An 18,402-nucleotide genomic window follows, 5' to 3' on the forward strand; every position below is an offset into this window, starting at 1 on the left:
GCTTCCATGACTCGGTAAAATGGCTTTTCCAGGTATGAATATTGCGTATCTGATAATGTTAAGAAATTATATTAAATTTCTTAGTAATAATGACAGTGTTTGGGTCATTTCAAAAAGGATTTTTTACAGCATAAAATAATAGACATATGAGCTCTGAAATACAGGATTTGAGTAACTACGCTAGTGGGGTCCTTATGGTGCTGGATGAGAAGAATCAGAATGAAGCAAATCCGTAAGAAGGACAGAGGCCTTGGAGAGCTGATAAATATGGCCGCTGGCTGATGACTGTGGAGTTCTGACATGCTACCTTTTCCAGCTCTCATTAAGGAAACTTTGGAAAGAAGCCTCCTATTTCCCACCTTAAAACAGGCCATGTCCTGGTGCTGCACACAGAGGCATGACCTGTGCCCTGTGCCTCCAATATCTCGCTCATCTGTAGGACTTCTGGTTGGAGTGACCCAGGCATGTCTGTGAGTCAGTTCCAGGGCTGGGGTACTGGGCCTTGGGAAGAAGCCAGGACCAGGATTAGGAAAGTGACCCAGCAATTCTGACAGGATCAGAGAGGCCAATAGGCATTTGCCTTTTGTTTTCCATCTTGCTCTGTATCTGAGGTAAAAATTAGTACAAGGTTTTGATTAGAACAGGAAACTGATCAGATTTACATTCTACAAAAAAAAAAAAAATCAATACAGTATGTGAGCAATAGTCAGGAGCCAAGGGTGAGACGGGGATGCCAATGAAGAGTTCCTCTATAGCTCAGTATCTTTACTGTCGTGCCCCACGACCTCAGGCATCACCTACACAGACCCTGCTCCCTTCCTATACATAGACATCAGTAGCTCAGTGGACACAGTGGTTGATGACACGGATTTCTGTGGATAAGCAGATGACATTATTAAACTAAGTAATCTAATTACTCCATTCTTCTTAAGATGTCACCATGGTGGCAATCCTCTAAAATAAGGGTGGCATGACACATACCCCTGCTGCTGGGCCCCTGGGATTCCACCCATCTCAGTGTGCCACAGAAAGGGCACAGCCCTGTGTCAGAGAACGTGATGTTATCACCAGTAGGTGGTGATCTCCCTTGCAGTGACCTGAGAATTACAGTCTCCTGTGACTGTGACTGCAGAGCCTGGTGGGGACACAGCAGAAACGTTGCCTTCTCCAAAATACCTTGGCTTGTGGAAGGCACAATCTCCTCTGCCGTTGTCCTGCCATGGGAACCCAGCTTTCCTTATGCCCAATAGTACACTTATTGGTGTTTAGCAAGGCTGAAGAGCCACATGAGAGTTCTCACAGAGGTGACATTTAAGTATTTCTCAGGAGAAAGTTTGAAATCCTAGGTCTCTGTGGTCTGACTCATCCCAGCTAGGCCAGGTTTACTCATCACTGTTAGCCTTGTCTGGACTCTTGATTTTATTGAGACCCCAGGTGATGTCAGTCAGCATGGCTGTCCCAGCACACAAGAAGGAGCAGGGTGGAGCTTGCTCAGGAGAGCAGACCCTGTTTCTCTTTGGTTGTAAAATAATGGCTTCTGGGGTAAGGCCTTGTGGTGTGTTGGGAAGCAGGCAAAGAGGTCACATGTTGTGATTCCTACTCTGTACAAAGAGAAATAAAGAGAACCATGTTAGCAGAAGTTCCACCATACACGGGGCTCTTATCTCTTTGCAGCAAATCTTAGGTAAATCCAGGATGGAGCAGAGGCCAAGAACAAGCTGTCTGTTCTGCCTCTTGCACTGAGGTCACACTCCCAGCAACTCCTCCCATGCCTCCACTCCCTCCCTCCCTGCTGTGAGCTCACCTAATTGACTGAGTGAGACCATGGACCACGGAGCTGGGGAGATCTGTGTGTGCATCTTAACATCCCCAAGTTTTTCCAAACTTAGATCTTCTCTCTGAGACATAGTGGTGTGTTGGTGACATTTTGTTTGTCCTCGAATAAATAAAAGTTTGATTGGAGATCAGAGAGCGGAGCTAGCCACTAGAAGCCAGGCAGTGATGGCACACACCTTTGATCCCAGTACTTGGGCGGAGGAAACAGGAAGTGATATGGCTGGGCGGAGAGCAGTGATAAGGCAGGGTGGAGACAGGACCTCTGCCTTTTCAGTGTGAGGATTGCTGGAGCTAAGAGTCTTTCTAGTGGCTGGCTGCTCTGCTCCTCTGATCTTTCGGTTTTCACCCTGGTATCTGACTCCGGGTTTTAATGATTAAGACCAATTAGAATTCGCGCTACAGTGGGGCACCTATTCCAAAGTTAACATCATAGGAGAGCTTGGGATCTCCACACAGTGGTTCTCAGCAGTTGTTAGATGTGTTTCCACTGAAGACCAGAGAAGGGCTAACTTCAACATTCAACTATGAACAAGGCTGTAAGGGAATGTGATGCCTGAGGAAAAGAGGCAATGAATCGAAGACAGTGTAGGCCGTGTGCCGAGGCTTCAATCACTTGAGGCCTCATTATCAAAATCCCCAAAATGAATCATGGGAAGACAGTCAACCTGTTGTCTAGAACCCGGAGGTAGCAGGGAAAACACTGTTCTCATCAGGGCGGTGGGGTAGGAGTTCGCATCTGTTACTGGTGCTACTGAGATGGTCTGCACTATTCTCCTCCATGCAGCCTCTTCTCACAGTGAGTGGTTTGATGCCGGGTCCCTTCTCAGTTTTTGCGGAAGCCTGCCTGCCCAGAGTAAACTGCCCCCACCAGAGACTGCACTGGGGTCCGTCCGCTTCATCTCCATCGCTGAATTACTGAAACACAATGTAAAATAAAAGTGAACCCAGCACAGACACAAGGAGGACATTAATCCTTCACCACAAGGGGGAAGCAGCTGTGAGGAGCGTCACCCCTGCAGACTGGGCACTCGGGGAAGCAGCTTACTGGCTTGCCTGCCTGAGGAGTTCTCTCTTTGGTGCTGATAAATTCCATTTCGCTCTTCCCGATGTCATTATTCAGCACTAAAACAAAACTGGCTTAATGATGCCATGAGCAGTGTTTACATCGAATCTGTATTCTGTTTACCCCAATTTTAAAAGGTATGTCTCCAAAGGACTGGTAAAAACTGATTTATAGATTTTCCTTGTCTAATTAGCCTGTGATTTCAGTATGTGCATGACACGTGTCCAAGCTTGGAAGCATACTTTCCTCTTGTGGCATATTTGTGGTTCCAAACAGTCTGCCTGTAGCAACAACTGAAGTTACTCCGGTGAAGTTTACTCATCTTGAACAAGGAAGAGGGGGCTACAGGCTGACAAGGCCCCCTGTAGACTTAACCACAGGCCGAACAGTGCAGGGAAAAAAAAAAAAAAAAAAGACAGCAATAATGTGAAGACTGCCTGCCCCCACTTACTGTATAAAACCTGCTCCTACTGTGTCCCTCACACCCTCCTGTTCTGGTAACCCACCGGGACCTGTTTACAGTACAGCAGTTGCATGCATCCTGCTTTCCACCCAGCTCCTAGGATGGTGACACCAGCCACAGACCATGATGACAGTGATGAAGACAGGATGTTTGTTCACTCCAGAACATTAAGGATGAGGGTAACCTGTGCTTTCAAGTTACTAGGGTCAGGTGGCCACTGGTTAAATCTTAAGAGTACAACCAAGTTACTATTCAATAAAAAAACAAAACAACAACAACAAAAAAAAACAGTTTTTGATGATCTCTTCTTGCATAATAAGTGGTCCCAAACTCAGTGGCTTTTAGTAACAATAATTTAATTCTATTTCACAATTTCATGGGCTAGGAATTCAGGAAGTTGTTGACTGAGGGCAACCAGTGGTCCCCCACACCCGTGACTTCCTGTGCTCACAAAAGGAGCAGTAGGTTGAAGACCCTGTCACCTGGGTTTCTCTTCTATTCCACAAGGTCAGGGCCACCCTAGCCACTCTGTACCAGGCTACTAGATTTCTTACACAATGGTTTAGATTCCAAGACCCAAATGGAAGCTGCTGATCTTTTCATAGGGTAGGTATATGGAACTGTCTAGTGGCACTCCCACCATATTCTTACAGTAAAGGCACCACAGGTTGCTGAGGACCAAGAAAGAGAGAGGGAGACCCCGTGAGGGAATGTGCAGCCACTTGTCTATCTTCCCATGGTTAACCAGAGTCAAAGAGCAACATCCACACTGTGGTATAGCGTGTATCTTTATGCACAAGACAGGTCAGAAGGACTGATGTGCACACCAATTTACTTCCTTTATACAATGAACAGTGGGGCTGGGGAGATGGCTCAGTGGTTAAGAGAGCTTGCTGCACAGCCATGAGGACCTGAGTTCTAATCCCAGCATTCAAGGTGTTTCTCACTGGCCTGTAACCCCAGCACTATTGAGACGGAATGACAAAGGGACATTGCTGCCTGAGTGCCTAGCTGAAAAAAGCAAGCTGTAGGTTCAGGGAGAGATCCTGCCTCAAAAGAATAAGGCTGAGAGGGATAGACAGTGCCTCCATTCATATGCACACAGGCACACATACCTACACATATACCACACACTCAATTAATCAGTCAGTATTTTTACATTGTGTTAGTCTAAATATCTCCCTCATCCTCTTTGGCTATCATACTCATATGGGACAAATTTAGGTTTTCCAATGTGTTTCCATTTTCACTGTTGCAAAATGTTTACAGTGTCAGTAACTGTCAACTTCGTTATTGAATGAAGAATAAGAATTTGTGTGCTAGTCTCCCTAGAATACCCTATGGTTCAAAATCATTTAACTTACTCTGCTATCCCTGTGCAAAATACTTAGAGTTGTTTTTTCAGTCTTCGGTATATTTAATGTTTCAAAAGCAAACCCCATTATACAAAAGTGCATACATGTGTATCTGTACATGTACACACAGACATGGCATTTGCATGTGCATGCATGCATGTGCATACATGTGTATCTATGCATGTACACACAGACAGGGCATTTGCATGTGCATGCATGCGTGTGTAGACACACATGGCACTCACTATGTACATGTTTGCACTCTGCCTTAGCTCTCTTACTACATTTTCAGAAGAGCTTCTTCATAATTTATCTACCACTTACTTAAAGACTGAGCACTTTAATTAAAGGCATCCTCCCTCTTTGAAAATCTTTCAGATGTTTTGAGAAATGTTAACGCCTACTCAATGTCATGCACTTAACTATACAACATATTTTTTAAAGACTCCCAGCTTAAACATTTCCAAGTTTGAAGTGCTATTGCCTGCTTATTTTCTGACCTTTTATGGTTGTTTTACATTTTTATATTTCCTCTCAAGTTTTAGCTAGAATTTCAAAGTATTACAGCATCAACAAATGACACTCCTCCTATCTCTGGCCGACTCCAGAATCAGATGATGAAAAATCTGGATTGGCCAGAGACCAAGGATAAGGGGAGACACAGAGGTTTACACCATCAAGAACTCATCAATGGGGAACACGTGGGTTACAAATGAGGAACAAGCTGAGAGACAAGGGCGGAAAGAATGCCTGTGCGTAGAAGGAAATGGGGCAGCATCTGAGGTGTAGAGCTGGAAGCCACCAATGGGCAGACGTGCCAGTGCCTTGGAGGATGTGCAAAGGCCAGTGGGGCCCAGGGCGGTATGCATGATACTTGCAGCACTGCTGGGTTCCACAGAGTAAAGCCACCATTCACTCTTTGTAAAGTATGTGACTGACTCACAACTAAGATGAGGCTTGAATGAATGTGATTTCCTGCACAAAGTTTGCCCAGTGCCTGCATTTGTTACTTTTCTAATTACTGTGACAAATGCCTGGCAGAAGCGACTTACTGGGAGGTTTATTTGCCTCAGGCTTCAGAGGATGGAGTCCATCCTGATGAGGTGGTGGGATGGCTCTGCCATGGTAGCAAAGCCTAAGCTCACAGCTCCTTGTGTCTTGGGGGATCAGGAAGCCATGTCTGGAGCACCTTTGACCCTCCTTTGCCTGTGAGTGTCCATCTCTGGTTTCATGTACTCCCAACACATATGCCATCTTCATGTTCCACCTGTTTTTGCCCAGCTAGGACCGCCCTTCCCAAAGTTTCTACAACCTCCCCAAACAGCAGCACCAACTGGAGCCAGGTCTTCAGACACACAAGATGTGGAGACGTTTCTTATGCAAAATGTCACAACATCTGCTGTGGATGATTGATTGATAAATAAAACACTGATTGGCCAGTAGCCAGGCAGGAAGTATAGGCGGGACTAGCAGAGAGGAGAATTGGGGGGAACAGAAAGGCAGAGTTGGGGAGACAGTGCCAGCCGCGGCGATGAGGAGCAGGATGTAAAGCACCGGTAAACCACAAGCCATGTGGCAAGATATAGATTAATAGAAATGGGTTAATTTAAGATAGAAGAACTAGATAGCAAGAAGTCTGAGCCATTAGGCCAACCAGTTTAAATAATTTAAGTGTCTGTGTGTTTATTTTATAAGTGGGCAGCAGGACTGCTGGCACTTGGCGGGAGCTGGAGAGAAGATCTCCAGCTACAAACATCTGTTACAGACTGAACTATACCTCCCTAAGATGCATCTGCAGCCCCAACCCCAGCACTAGGTGACGGTGTTTGAAAGAGAGGACAAGGTTATTAGGGAAGATCCTAACCAAACCTGACAAGTGTTACAAGAAGAAACAGAGACAGGCAAAGCCATGCCACTGAGGTTTACACAGAGCAAAGGCCACATGACCACGTGAGATCACAGTGGGCTAGCAGACTCTGCAAGCCAACAAGTCTTCTGATGAATCCAAACCTGCTAATGCCCAGATCTTGGACCTCTGCCCTCCTAAGCTGTAAGAAAGTAAGTTCTGCTGTTCAGTCTGCTCACTATGGCATAATCCTAGGACTCCCATGTGCTGAAGTCCCTAAGGCACTGCACACCAGCTATGTTTGTCGGGGCACACTTTGGAAAGAAGATCTTTACAGTCTTAGGATCATTTAGATTTACAGAAAACAGGCAGTTTTCATCAATGACAGCTAGTGTCCTGTAGCTTTAGTATCTTACAGTCACGTGATGGTTGTCTCAGTCACTTTTCTATTGCTGTGACTAAAAACCATGACCAAGGCCACTCATAAAGGAAGAGTTTAATCAGGCTGGTAGTTCCGGAATGTCAGACTCCATGCTGGTGGAGTTGAAGGTAGAGGGAAGACTTGGCACCCAGAACAGAGAGAGAGCTCACATTTGAACCACACTGGGAAGTGGCACCAGACTTTTCAAACCTCAGAGACAACACCCAGTGATACAGGTGATCCTTCCGGAACAGCTCCACCAACTGGAGCCAAGGTGCTCACAGTGGGAGCCTGTGGGGGCCATTCTCATTCAAACCACCACAGTGATGGTAAAAAGGCTATTTACCATCACAATTAATTAACCAGGGTTATTTACTCCGGGGTCATATTTTGGATCAAATTCAGAATATCTTTCCATTGGGATTTGTCTCAGTTAGACTCAGACCATTGTGGGAAGAGACAAGGGTATTGTGGCAGTCCAAACCCATCCCATCATGCCTAGGCTCCCTTCTGTCAATGTGGCTTTCCACTGCTCATTTTTGACCTTGGTCATCTGAATACATCTGTTTATCAAGTTTCTCCACCAGAACATTCATTTCCGCCCTTTCCATACAGCAATTTTTACCTTCCCAAGTCCCAAACCTCAGTCTGTTCTGGTAAAATGTATAGCCTGGGGGTCTGCTCAGTGGGAGAGCAATGACTGCCTAGCTAACATGAGACTCTGGGTTTAATCCCCAGGACAAAAAACAAACAGAAATGTGAATGCAAACCTTAATTAGTTGTGGGAGGTGATAGTTGTCAGGGTGCTGTCTTGAAAGAAAATGCTTGTCCGGTACTAACTTCTGCAGTCCTTACCACAAGCTCAGGAAGAGTCTACATTATCACAATGCCATCTAGAACTGGAGGTCAGCTCAGAGCTCCTAACAGCCCAAGTCACTCTGTACTGGCTCCAGAGTCCTATATAGCTGCTGCGCTCCCTGCTACTGATCAGCCCAGGCCCGTGCCGAGCTCATGATGAGCCATCTACACTCTGCATAATTCTGCCTGGGAATACCTTCTAGAGGTAATGTCATTTCTTCCTTACCCAAGACATTTTGTGCACTGAAGTTACACTAGACATCATTTCCCTATCACAAAGTATCTTTTTATTTAAACACACATTTAAAGTGGCAGGTTCTAGAACCTGGTCATCCGCAATCCCAAGGAACATGTAGTCTTACAAACTCGTCATCGCTGTTTCTGTTCTTATTGAAATACTACAACAGAAACTGCAGTGAGATCTGATAGGTTCAACAACAAGAATTTATATAAAGCCAGTGTAAATCATAGCTGAGGAGGAGGATCATAAAAATGTAAACCAGAGGCTAAGATTGCCTAAAAGAACCTTTGAGATTGTCTAGTTAAAACAGGGCAACATTAAGTATCAAACCTGTATGATTCAGGTCCCGGACACAGGAAGAGCTCAGAAAAGAGAATGAGTGGGATGTGTGGAGCAAGGGGGACCAGGAATGGACACTCCCCTGGTGGAGGCACTCCCAGTCTGTCTCCATCAACACAGGCAGGGGATTGAGTATTAAAGCATACATGCCTGCTTTTTCTCTTTTATAAATGAGAGCACTAAGCAAGCGGAGGAGCCTTGCGAATGGAAGAGACACCTCACACTGAGAGACTGGAGCACACCCTGAGCCTTGAGGAGGAGGTTCAGAAGGAGTGGGGTAGCTATTTTGGATCATCCTATATCTACACTCCTCACAGGTCTCAGGGGTGGGTATCCTGCATCCTAAGATGTGCTCTATTTTACGACATTGGGAAGCTTCCTGGTTTTTCACTATCACAGAAATCACTGTGGTAAACATCTCAGCATATGCTTCTTTCCATTTATAGAGAATTTCCTCTCTAAGAGTGGTGCTAACTAGGGAAAATGGAACTTCCCATTCTCACAGTGTTTAGGGAGGCGAATTTGAATAAAATCTACATGTCATCTCCACCTCTCCCATCAGGCATTTGCTGGTAACTGATACTAGCAATTGCCCACGCTGTGATCTCATTTACACTGATTAACAAAGTCAGGTAAGGCTGAAAAACGTTGTCCTGTAAATCTTGAGTCTGGCAGCTGTCAGGACCAAAGCAAGCATTTGTGAATACATTGTCTGAAAAGGCATTTTGCTGATTCCTTCTGATGGACAATACAATAAGGACCATACCACTAAATTTCTCTGTTGAAAAGAACTTAAACTGATTCACATCAGGGTTTCCCACACTGAAGAGACCCCTTTAATGAATAAATTCACATAAAAAGAGACAAGGACACCATGGGTAACATCTGTCTTGGGGCGCCCTGTAGAGTAAGGCAGTCTATGTACCTATGTGTCCTGGTGACAGTAGGTCAGAGAAACAGAACACTGAGGACAGACCAGTGTTCTGTAAGACCCCACCCATCTCATTTTCTGCGCAGACCAGCACCCATGTTAGATATAGCAGAACTTACCTTTTATTCTTTTTTTTTTTTTTTTTTTTCCGAGACAGGGTTTCTCTGTGTAGTTTTGGTGCCTGTCCTGGATATCACTCTTTAGACCAGGCTGGCCTCGAACTCACAGAGATCCAGCTGGCTCTGCCTCCAGAGTGCTGGGATTAAAGGCGTGCACCACCACCACCCGGCTTCAGAACTTACCTTTTAATTTATACTGACAACGGGAGGTGGATAGTGAGATATCCAGTTGTGTCCGGTGTCCCTACAACACAAAGGGGAGAAAGCATCGGCTCTGTCGCTACACTACTGATGAGGTTATTTATAACATGATCTTAAGAACAAAGCCACGCCAAACAAATGCCTGGCATTGTGAGCCGCTGGAAATGCCAGGCCACGTGAGCCACTGAAAACACAAACACCAAGACACATAAGTCACTAGAAACACCAATGCCAGGCCACATGAGACACTGGAAACACCAATGCCAGGCCACGTGAGACACTGGAAACACAAATACCAAGACACATGAGACACTGGAAACAGGACTTCCAAGCCATGTGAGTCTTTATACACATGTACCCAGAATATAGTTGGGGCATCCCAACCTAGGCTGTTTCAGCTTGAAGACATCCTTCCATTCCAACAGAATTTCACTATGAATAAATTAGCTTTTTGTGTTATTTTCATCTAGTTAGTTAGTTTTACAGGTTGCACTATACTGAATAACCAAATTTGATATAGTTTATCAATAATAAAATAATATAAATGTAAAATTTTTATACCAGGCAGACAGTCACCACAGTCGCCTATCTAGAAGGCATAACATTTCCTGTGTGACAACATTAGGTCACACAACATATGTTCGAGAGCTTCAGGGACTCTGGGGAAATGTACTGAGTGAGGTTTCCAGGTCTAGAACTTCAGATGCTTCCTGTCCTCCCTTGTTTGTGGATCCCAACTCCAAGGCTTCTGAGATGAATATACATCCTGAAGTCATGACAAAGCAAGGAAAATAGAGATTGTAGGGAAGAGAAGGATCCCCCAGAGAGAGGAACAGACGTGTCCTGCAGTAATGACAGGGAAATGGAGGGTAGGGACTTGAACTCTAGAGTTCCAGCACAGGGTGCAATACCTCCCCCAAGAGCCATAGACTGTCTAACGAACATCCCAGTGCTCACTTCAACGTGTTGACCAGGGTTGTCCGAGAGACTCCCAAGACAATACAGACTATTACTGTGGTCCTTAGTTGCTTCCAAGAACTTAAGACCCTCTGCTGACGACAATACACTTTGTACAGAGGCCTGGAAAACTGGAACATAACTGACCTGGAGGCCTCCTCCCTGAGGACAAGCTTTCGTAGTATCAGAAGGTTACTCCTGAGAGCCACTATTACACCATATTTTGCAAAGCTGATTATGGTGGTTCATACCGTCACCAGGGCTATTGATGGCTTACTTCTCTTAGAATCTTACATAGCACCTTCTAATTAGATTTATAGCCAGTACAATATGAGGTAGTTTGTGCTTGGTACTGTAAACCTAGTCAATTACCAGTTGCTGCAAAGGTCATAGGCTCTATAGGAGAATCTAGTATATCCATTCACATGCGTTATTATAACTCCTAACTATCTCCTAAATACTTATCTTCCACCCACAGCTAAGTGTAGCTTTCATTCCTTGTCAAAGACATTTCTTTTTGTAACAGATGGGGACTATCACAAAGATTCACAAATGGTCAAACTGCAAAGAGTGAGTGACAGGAAGATAAGCAGCCTCGGATGACACGTCTACCACACAATTCCTCCACCCAAGGCTCACAAAAATCATACAAGATGAGGCAGAAAAGCTGTGAGAGCCAGAGAACCATGTATCGCTGTCAGACAGGGTCTTGTAAACATGATAGGGAGGAAGCACCCGTGAGATCTCAACAATATGGTTGCAAAAACACCTTCATAATGACACTAGTTGGTATAGATGGACAAATTGCACCAAGTCCTCACACACAGATGAAGAGCTACAAGCGATCATTCTAAGATCTAAGAGAGGGAGATCCAGTGTTCTCCAGGGATAAGTCCCCTAATAAGTTATCCAATCCCAAGCAGTTAGCATTAAACTAACTTAAACACATATGGGCAACTATACATGGACTCATCATGGTGTGTGTGTGTGTGTGTGTGTGTGTGTGTGTGTGTGCACATATATAACAGTAATAAAGAAAGAAGAGGTCATGAATTTGAGAGGGAGTCTGGGGCCACCATGGGAAGAGTTGGAAAGGGAGAGAAAAGGGTGAAAATGATGTGTCTGTTTCATCTTGTTTTTTAACATGGGCAGTTATATTTGAGAGAGCTTCCTATAAATGAAACAACTTATGAAATGGAAGTATATTTAAATACAATATAGGTTGCAATGGGCCATGCATACAGAATCAATACACATATGATGTCAATCGGCATATTGAGGTCACAAAGCCAAGAGGTGATTTTCTGTTGATACAATTTGTTTTGCTGTGGATGCAGTTGGTACCTTTTTATTTCTCCTTTGTCTGTCTCCCATAGGATTTTCTTTCCTCTGACTTACCATGTATATATATGATGGGGGGATGTCTTTTTGTATGCTGTGAAAAAAATGTTGCTCTGATTGATTGATAAATAAAGCTGTTTGGCCAATGGTGAGGCAGAATAGGGTTAGGTGGGACATTCTAACTAGAGAGGAGGAAGTTGAAAGGCAGAACAGACAGGATGCTGCCATGAGAAGCAATATGTAAAGATACCGGTAAGCCACGATCCATATGGCAAAGTATAGATTTATAGAAATGGGTTAATTTAAGATGTAAGATCCAGCTAGTGAGAAGCCTCAGCCAATAGGCCATATAGTTTGTAATTAATATAAGCCTCTGTGTGTTCATTTGGGTCTGAGCGGCTGTGGGACCACAAGGACATGGGACCTGGGTGGGCACAGGAAAACTTTCAGCTACATATATATATATATATATATATATATATATATATATATATATATATATGTAATAATAATTACTATTATGTAGTTGAATGCTCTTGTTACAGGTGTTCTCCACTTAAAAAATCACTTCTGATTTTTTTTTTTTTTTTGGTTTTTCGAGACAGGGTTTCTCTGTGTAGCTCTGCGCCTTTCCTGGAACTCACTTGGTAGCCCAGGCTGGCCTCGAACTCACAGAGATTTGCCTGGCTCTGCCTCCCGAGTGCTGGGATTAAAGGCGTGTGCCACCACCGCCCGGCTTACTTCTGATATTTTATTGTAAACATTTTTCTTATTGTCAATTTTGTGCCTTAAATTCAGCAGTCTTTACTCCTCTGTTCTGGTTTTATTCTATTGAGGTGTAAAAGAATCACCACTAAGTGCATATTGCTTGCATGGTTTTGAGCACTTTGTTTTTACTTTTAAGTATATTAGAAATATATTTTCCTTTGTGCTATAAAAGAGAGTTTCAGATTCACTATTTTTCAGATGATTGTGTCATTGTCCCCAAGTGTATAAATGACCTGTCTTCCCCACAGTAATTTGATGGAGGACCTTGGCCCTTCTGTCTGGTTGTGTGAACTACTCTGCTTTGGGGACTAATTTTCCTACTACTTTTCTACTCTATAACATTTTCACAGCTGATATGCAGTTTTTATAATTTGCATATAATTGTCACCCTCATTTTTCTTCCTTCTATAATAGGTATTTATACTCTTTCATAAAATGTTTCCAAGAAATGGTTGATGCCTATTTCCTGTATTTTATAAAAGATAATTTTATTTAGGCTTCTCAGTCTTGTCTGGTATCATGCTGCTTGTTGTGCTTGGAGAGATACAAAGATCCAACTCCATCCATCCAGGAACTCAGTCTAGTGTAACAAACTTAGATCAATGTAAACATATTCAGGAGACACAATAATAAGTTTTACAATCAATATGTTGCATCTGTAGCAAGACCTTGGCCAAACAACCTGAATCTCTCCATTAAAGAGAGAGAACATGGCTGGGCGGCAGTGGCGCACACATTTAATCCTAGCACTCCAGAGGCAGAGCCAGGCGGATCTCAATGAGTTCAAGACCAGCCGGGTCTACAGAGCGAGATCCAGGACAGGCACCAAAACTACATAGAGAAACCTTGTTTAAACAAAACAAAACAAAAAAACCAAAGGGTGGGGGAGGAAGAGAGAGAGAACCCTTCTCCAATGAGTTCTTCAGGATTTGAAAACCTTCCTGGTCAGATTCTGGTGTACCTGGTCTCTCTAACTATTCTGTTCCTGAATTTAACACTCAAAATAAAGCACACAGAAATAAGTGTCACCAGTGTGGATGTGGAGCTGATTCATCTCACAGTGTGGTACATCACAGTCTGATGAACCAAACCATAGGGCCGTGATTGTATCTCAACAGGGATCCCCAACCCACACTTACCCCAGCAGTTACTGACAAACTCTCCATCCAGACTGGCACTGAGTCAGAGAGCTTGGGCAGAGAACTGTGGGCATTTCAAGAGAACACCATGTAACTGACATGTGAATCCAGAGGGTACAGCTGTGCCCTAACAGGAAAATGACATGAAACGATCAAGGCAAATGCTCTCTTGAGAGTTGAAAAGATACAGTTGTTTACAAACACAGCTCTCCCTCACAGAACAAGAGAGTTGATTGTGGAACCAAATATGAGTGGCCATGGGTTACTGCAAATTTCATACTCCGTTGTGGAAACAGTTTCATGAAGTTTTTCTAGTAACAGAACAGAGAATTATACATCAAAATACGTTTTACATGAACTGGTAGAAACATAGGAGTAAAGGTTAAACAAAGTGGACATGTGTATGTCACATGGCTCAATTGTCACCTGTTTTTATTCTTAGCCTTTGGGTAGGTGGCAGCTAAGGATCTGTATATTCCAAAAGGATTTACCCAGTAGTCCAGGGTGGGCAAGCCCAAGACTCAGGAGTGGGCAATGGACAAGTATCAGGGGCTAAATGTATTCCCAGATACTTTGGATCTGTACCTGCAACATTCCAACCTTCCTATAATCGAGTGGCTTGAAGCAGCCAATCAACCCTGTGGAATACTTAAAAATTGGTGTGGCTTGTTTCATTTATGTATTTTTTTTTCTGAGAACTTCAGTTCACAGCATCAGAATAGAAAATCAAATCTATAGTAGATGGTTTGCATACAGTATCAAAGAAGAAAGCAGCCCACTACCCCCAGGAACTTGGAGTTCGATTTTGAGTTTTTATAAATCATTTTTGTGTTCTTAATCAAAACAGTCCAAAACACAATGTGACTGACCTGTAAGCCAGAAAGAGGCGCTGTAGGAGAGACAACTGTGCTTCCAGGCGCTTCTTGTCTCATTCTTGAGTGATTGGATTTGCATCAGATACTGACTCTAGCTTCCCATACACTGGGTATTGCATCATTGCATCGCTGCAAGAAGCCTGCTCCAATACAGGAACACCACAAGCAAACCTATGGTTTTGTTGGCCTCAATGACCTGATCTACATACATTCATGCCCTGGGGCCTAATATTATCTTAGACCCTAAAGCTTGCCTCCCTCAATGTAAGTGTCCCAGCTTAGCAGACATAATTCAGCATGGCCTGGGTCTCTAAGGCTGCATTGGGAGAGAGAACACTGGAACCTGTGCACTGCGACACAGCTAAGATTTTCAGAATGGTGACCAACAGTAAGTGGCATTTGCATAGTACTTTAGAACACTGCATGCAATAATTAACACATAGACTAAGCCTTCTAAATGGAGTAAGCAAGAATTAGCATTTGCTTTACGAATGGAAGTTGGACTAGAAATACCACTGAGATTACGTATGGTCAAGGGTTAGTCACAGTAATGAAAGGTCTTTTCTCATTCAGTTATAGAAGCTTCTGGAACAGGTTTTCTTGACCTATGGGCCCTTAGCATCTGAGTTTGGATCATTCCCCTTTGTGTTTGGCTGCTCTGTTCCTCATGAGATACTCAGCAGAATTGCTGTCTCTAGTCATCCCATGCCAACAGCACCTCAGTCAGAGGGGGTGGGCAGAATCTTCCCCGGTTATGGACATTTCTAGAAGGATGGAAGGATCGCTGGCATCATGTAAGGTGTTCCTTTGCAGTGGGTTCCTCTGCTCCTGCTCACCCTGCCCTGCCGTCACAGTAGCTGGGCACACACCACGTTTAGAACTCACTGGTACAGTGCAGCGTTCTAAAAGTCAATCACATGTGTGCTTTCCTCCCTTAAAACAACTTAATAGAATGATTGCTATAATTACATTATTTAATAGAAGACAGAACTGAGGAAAGGCAACCAGCCTACACAGACATCAGATTTCAAGGCTGGGCCTTTCCCTCTTAAGGTTCATGCTCTTAGAGCCTGAGAAACAATACATTCTTACAAAAAGGTAAGTTGTTTTTTTTTTTTTTGACAGAAAATTTCTCATCAATGGACGTGATTAATTTTATAGGTGCTGATAAAAAGACTTTAAAGCACAACAGTGTAATTGCAATTCAAAGATACTTATGAAAGTTGAATAAACACAAGACACAGTGAGCCATAAAAGACTCATGTGGGTTATCTATGTACTCAAACAGCTAAGCAAAAAGTAGTGTTAGGCAAATAGATTGTGAGGCAGAAAATTACAAGAAGCACAAGCATTCTAAACGCTTGGGGCACCAAGAGCAGTGATAAGGTCATCCCTGAAAAACTGGGCATATAACCTTCACCTTTAGAGATGGTGTTTGGTTACAAGTGCAGAGACAGCAAATGTTTCAGAACAGAACACACACAGAACTGGAATGGGTGACGTGTAGTCAGTATGTCCAACCGGGAGCTGGTGAGGGAGAGACTAGAAGGAAGTGTAGTAGTAACGTTGGGTTTTGCTCCAGCGGCTGCAGAGAGCAAATATACAAATGAAGACAAGAAGTAGGAAGCAATTCTTCAGTGATTCCCCCGACCACAGCCTACCAAGCTCCCCAACAATGCCATCATCGAAAGGTTTCAGAACCCGAGAGCGTGAGCTTCCCACTTGTTACCAGTTGCTGTGACCTCATTGGGAACTGAGTTAGGGCAGAACCTGCTTTCCTGCTGTCGAGGCTGTTGGTGATTTTTCTCTTCCCTGTAGCTATGAGGTCTATAAGAGTTCTATAAAAGTCAGTGGATTGTCAGCCTTCCACTGCTGTATCAAAGGCCCAAGGCAACTAACTTACCGAATGGAAAGACTTATCTGTCTCATGATTGGGAGACTGTAGTCCATGACTGGTGAGTCCCATACCTTTGGGTGTCACGGCAAATCATGGCAAAGAGGCATGGTGAAGCAAACCCGCTCATACCATGAGCCAAGGAGCAAAGAGAAGGAAGTGGGGGTGGGGCCTGGGCATCATAATTCCCTTCAATAGTATGCATCAATGACCTAAAAACCTCCTATGAGGCCCTATTTCTTCAAGGTTCCACCATTTACCATAGAGCCACTCTAGCGATAAAGCCTTTACATGTGCCTTTGAAAGACCATCAAGATCCAAACTATAGCAGCCAGTAAGCTGAGAGAGCAATGGGAAGAGACACGGATTAGCCTGCTAATAAGAATGAGACATATAATATAAAAGTAGGAGTAACATTACAGTATCTCCTTCACATTCTACTAATTAGAAGAAAATCACATCTCTGTCCACAACCAAATGGAGGGAGTGCCACAAGGCTGGGCACAATAGAGTAAGACAGAAGGATCATGAGTTCAAGACCAGCCTAGGCTACACAGTAAGAATTTCTTCAAAGTGCATGTGTGCGTGTGTGCGTGCGTGCGCGCGTGCGCGCGTGTGCGTGTGCGTGTGCGTGTGCGTGTGCGTGTGTGTGTGTGTGTGTGTGTGTGTGTGTGTGTGTGTGTGTGTAGTCCGGACCACCACATTCTGTCCTGTAATGTGTTGTGTACATGCTCTTCAGTAATTTATCATGGATAAACTAGTCATTCCTTTCTAAGGTTACCAAGTCTCACCTTATCATTGTGTCTGCAAATTGGGAAAGTCACTACAAAAGGCAGGTCCAAGTGCAGATGAGGTTTTGACATACTATGCTAAGCCCTCTGTCTAGCGTGGGTCTGAAGCAGAGGAGACTTTGTCTTGCTTTCTAAAAAGCCAACATGCAATGGCGGTGGCCCCAGCAAAGGGAAAATGAATAGGAGGGGACTGAGACTTTTGTCCACAGCAGTTCTGACACCCACCCCACAAAGGTTCGGAACATCTCACCGGTGCCCTGGTAACACTGAGAAAACCCACTTGGGTTGCCAAGTTGGACTTGGCAGAATCCTTATTTTCATCTGTTGTTGGTTCCCAGTCTCGGATGAGTCGATGTCTGCTCATAGCTCCCCTGGAAGAGAGTCACGTGGCAGGTCATCAGTGTAATTTCTCTTCTGTTCTCCGTTGCTCTGGGAACTGCAGAAACAGCTGTATATGCTACTTGGAAACTGATGGGGACACAAGTCAATCTGAAGACAACAATGTGCTGTGTGCAAGCTCTATATCATGGATAATGTAGCTTCTTTCCTTTTATTAAAATATATTGAGACAAATTAATTTATGTATGATAAACAGTAGCTTCTCCACTGAGCAATGAGCCCAACCCTTATGTCAACAAAGGCTGTTCAGCTGAGTGATCCCATGACTCAGTAGCTGAGTCATGAGGCCACTTGTCAGAGCTGACATTTGCAAGTATCTGCTTAGTTCAACCCAGAGGCTTTCATATTGCTCCATTTTAAGGGAACATTAGTTATCTGATTTATAATTGATATAAAAAGCCAAAGATATTAAAAACAATTACTAACATTAGATGGAAACATCTTTATAAATCCTTGAGGTCCCCAGACTATCAGCTGGAGGAAAAAATGATGCTCTTTCATAAAACCACTCAAATAATCGTCTATTTTCACTTAAAACTTAATTATGTGACTCACTGCACCCATG

The sequence above is a fragment of the Peromyscus eremicus genome, chromosome 17 (assembly GCF_949786415.1).
Source record: "Peromyscus eremicus chromosome 17, PerEre_H2_v1, whole genome shotgun sequence".
NCBI classification, from domain to species: domain Eukaryota; kingdom Metazoa; phylum Chordata; class Mammalia; order Rodentia; family Cricetidae; genus Peromyscus; species Peromyscus eremicus.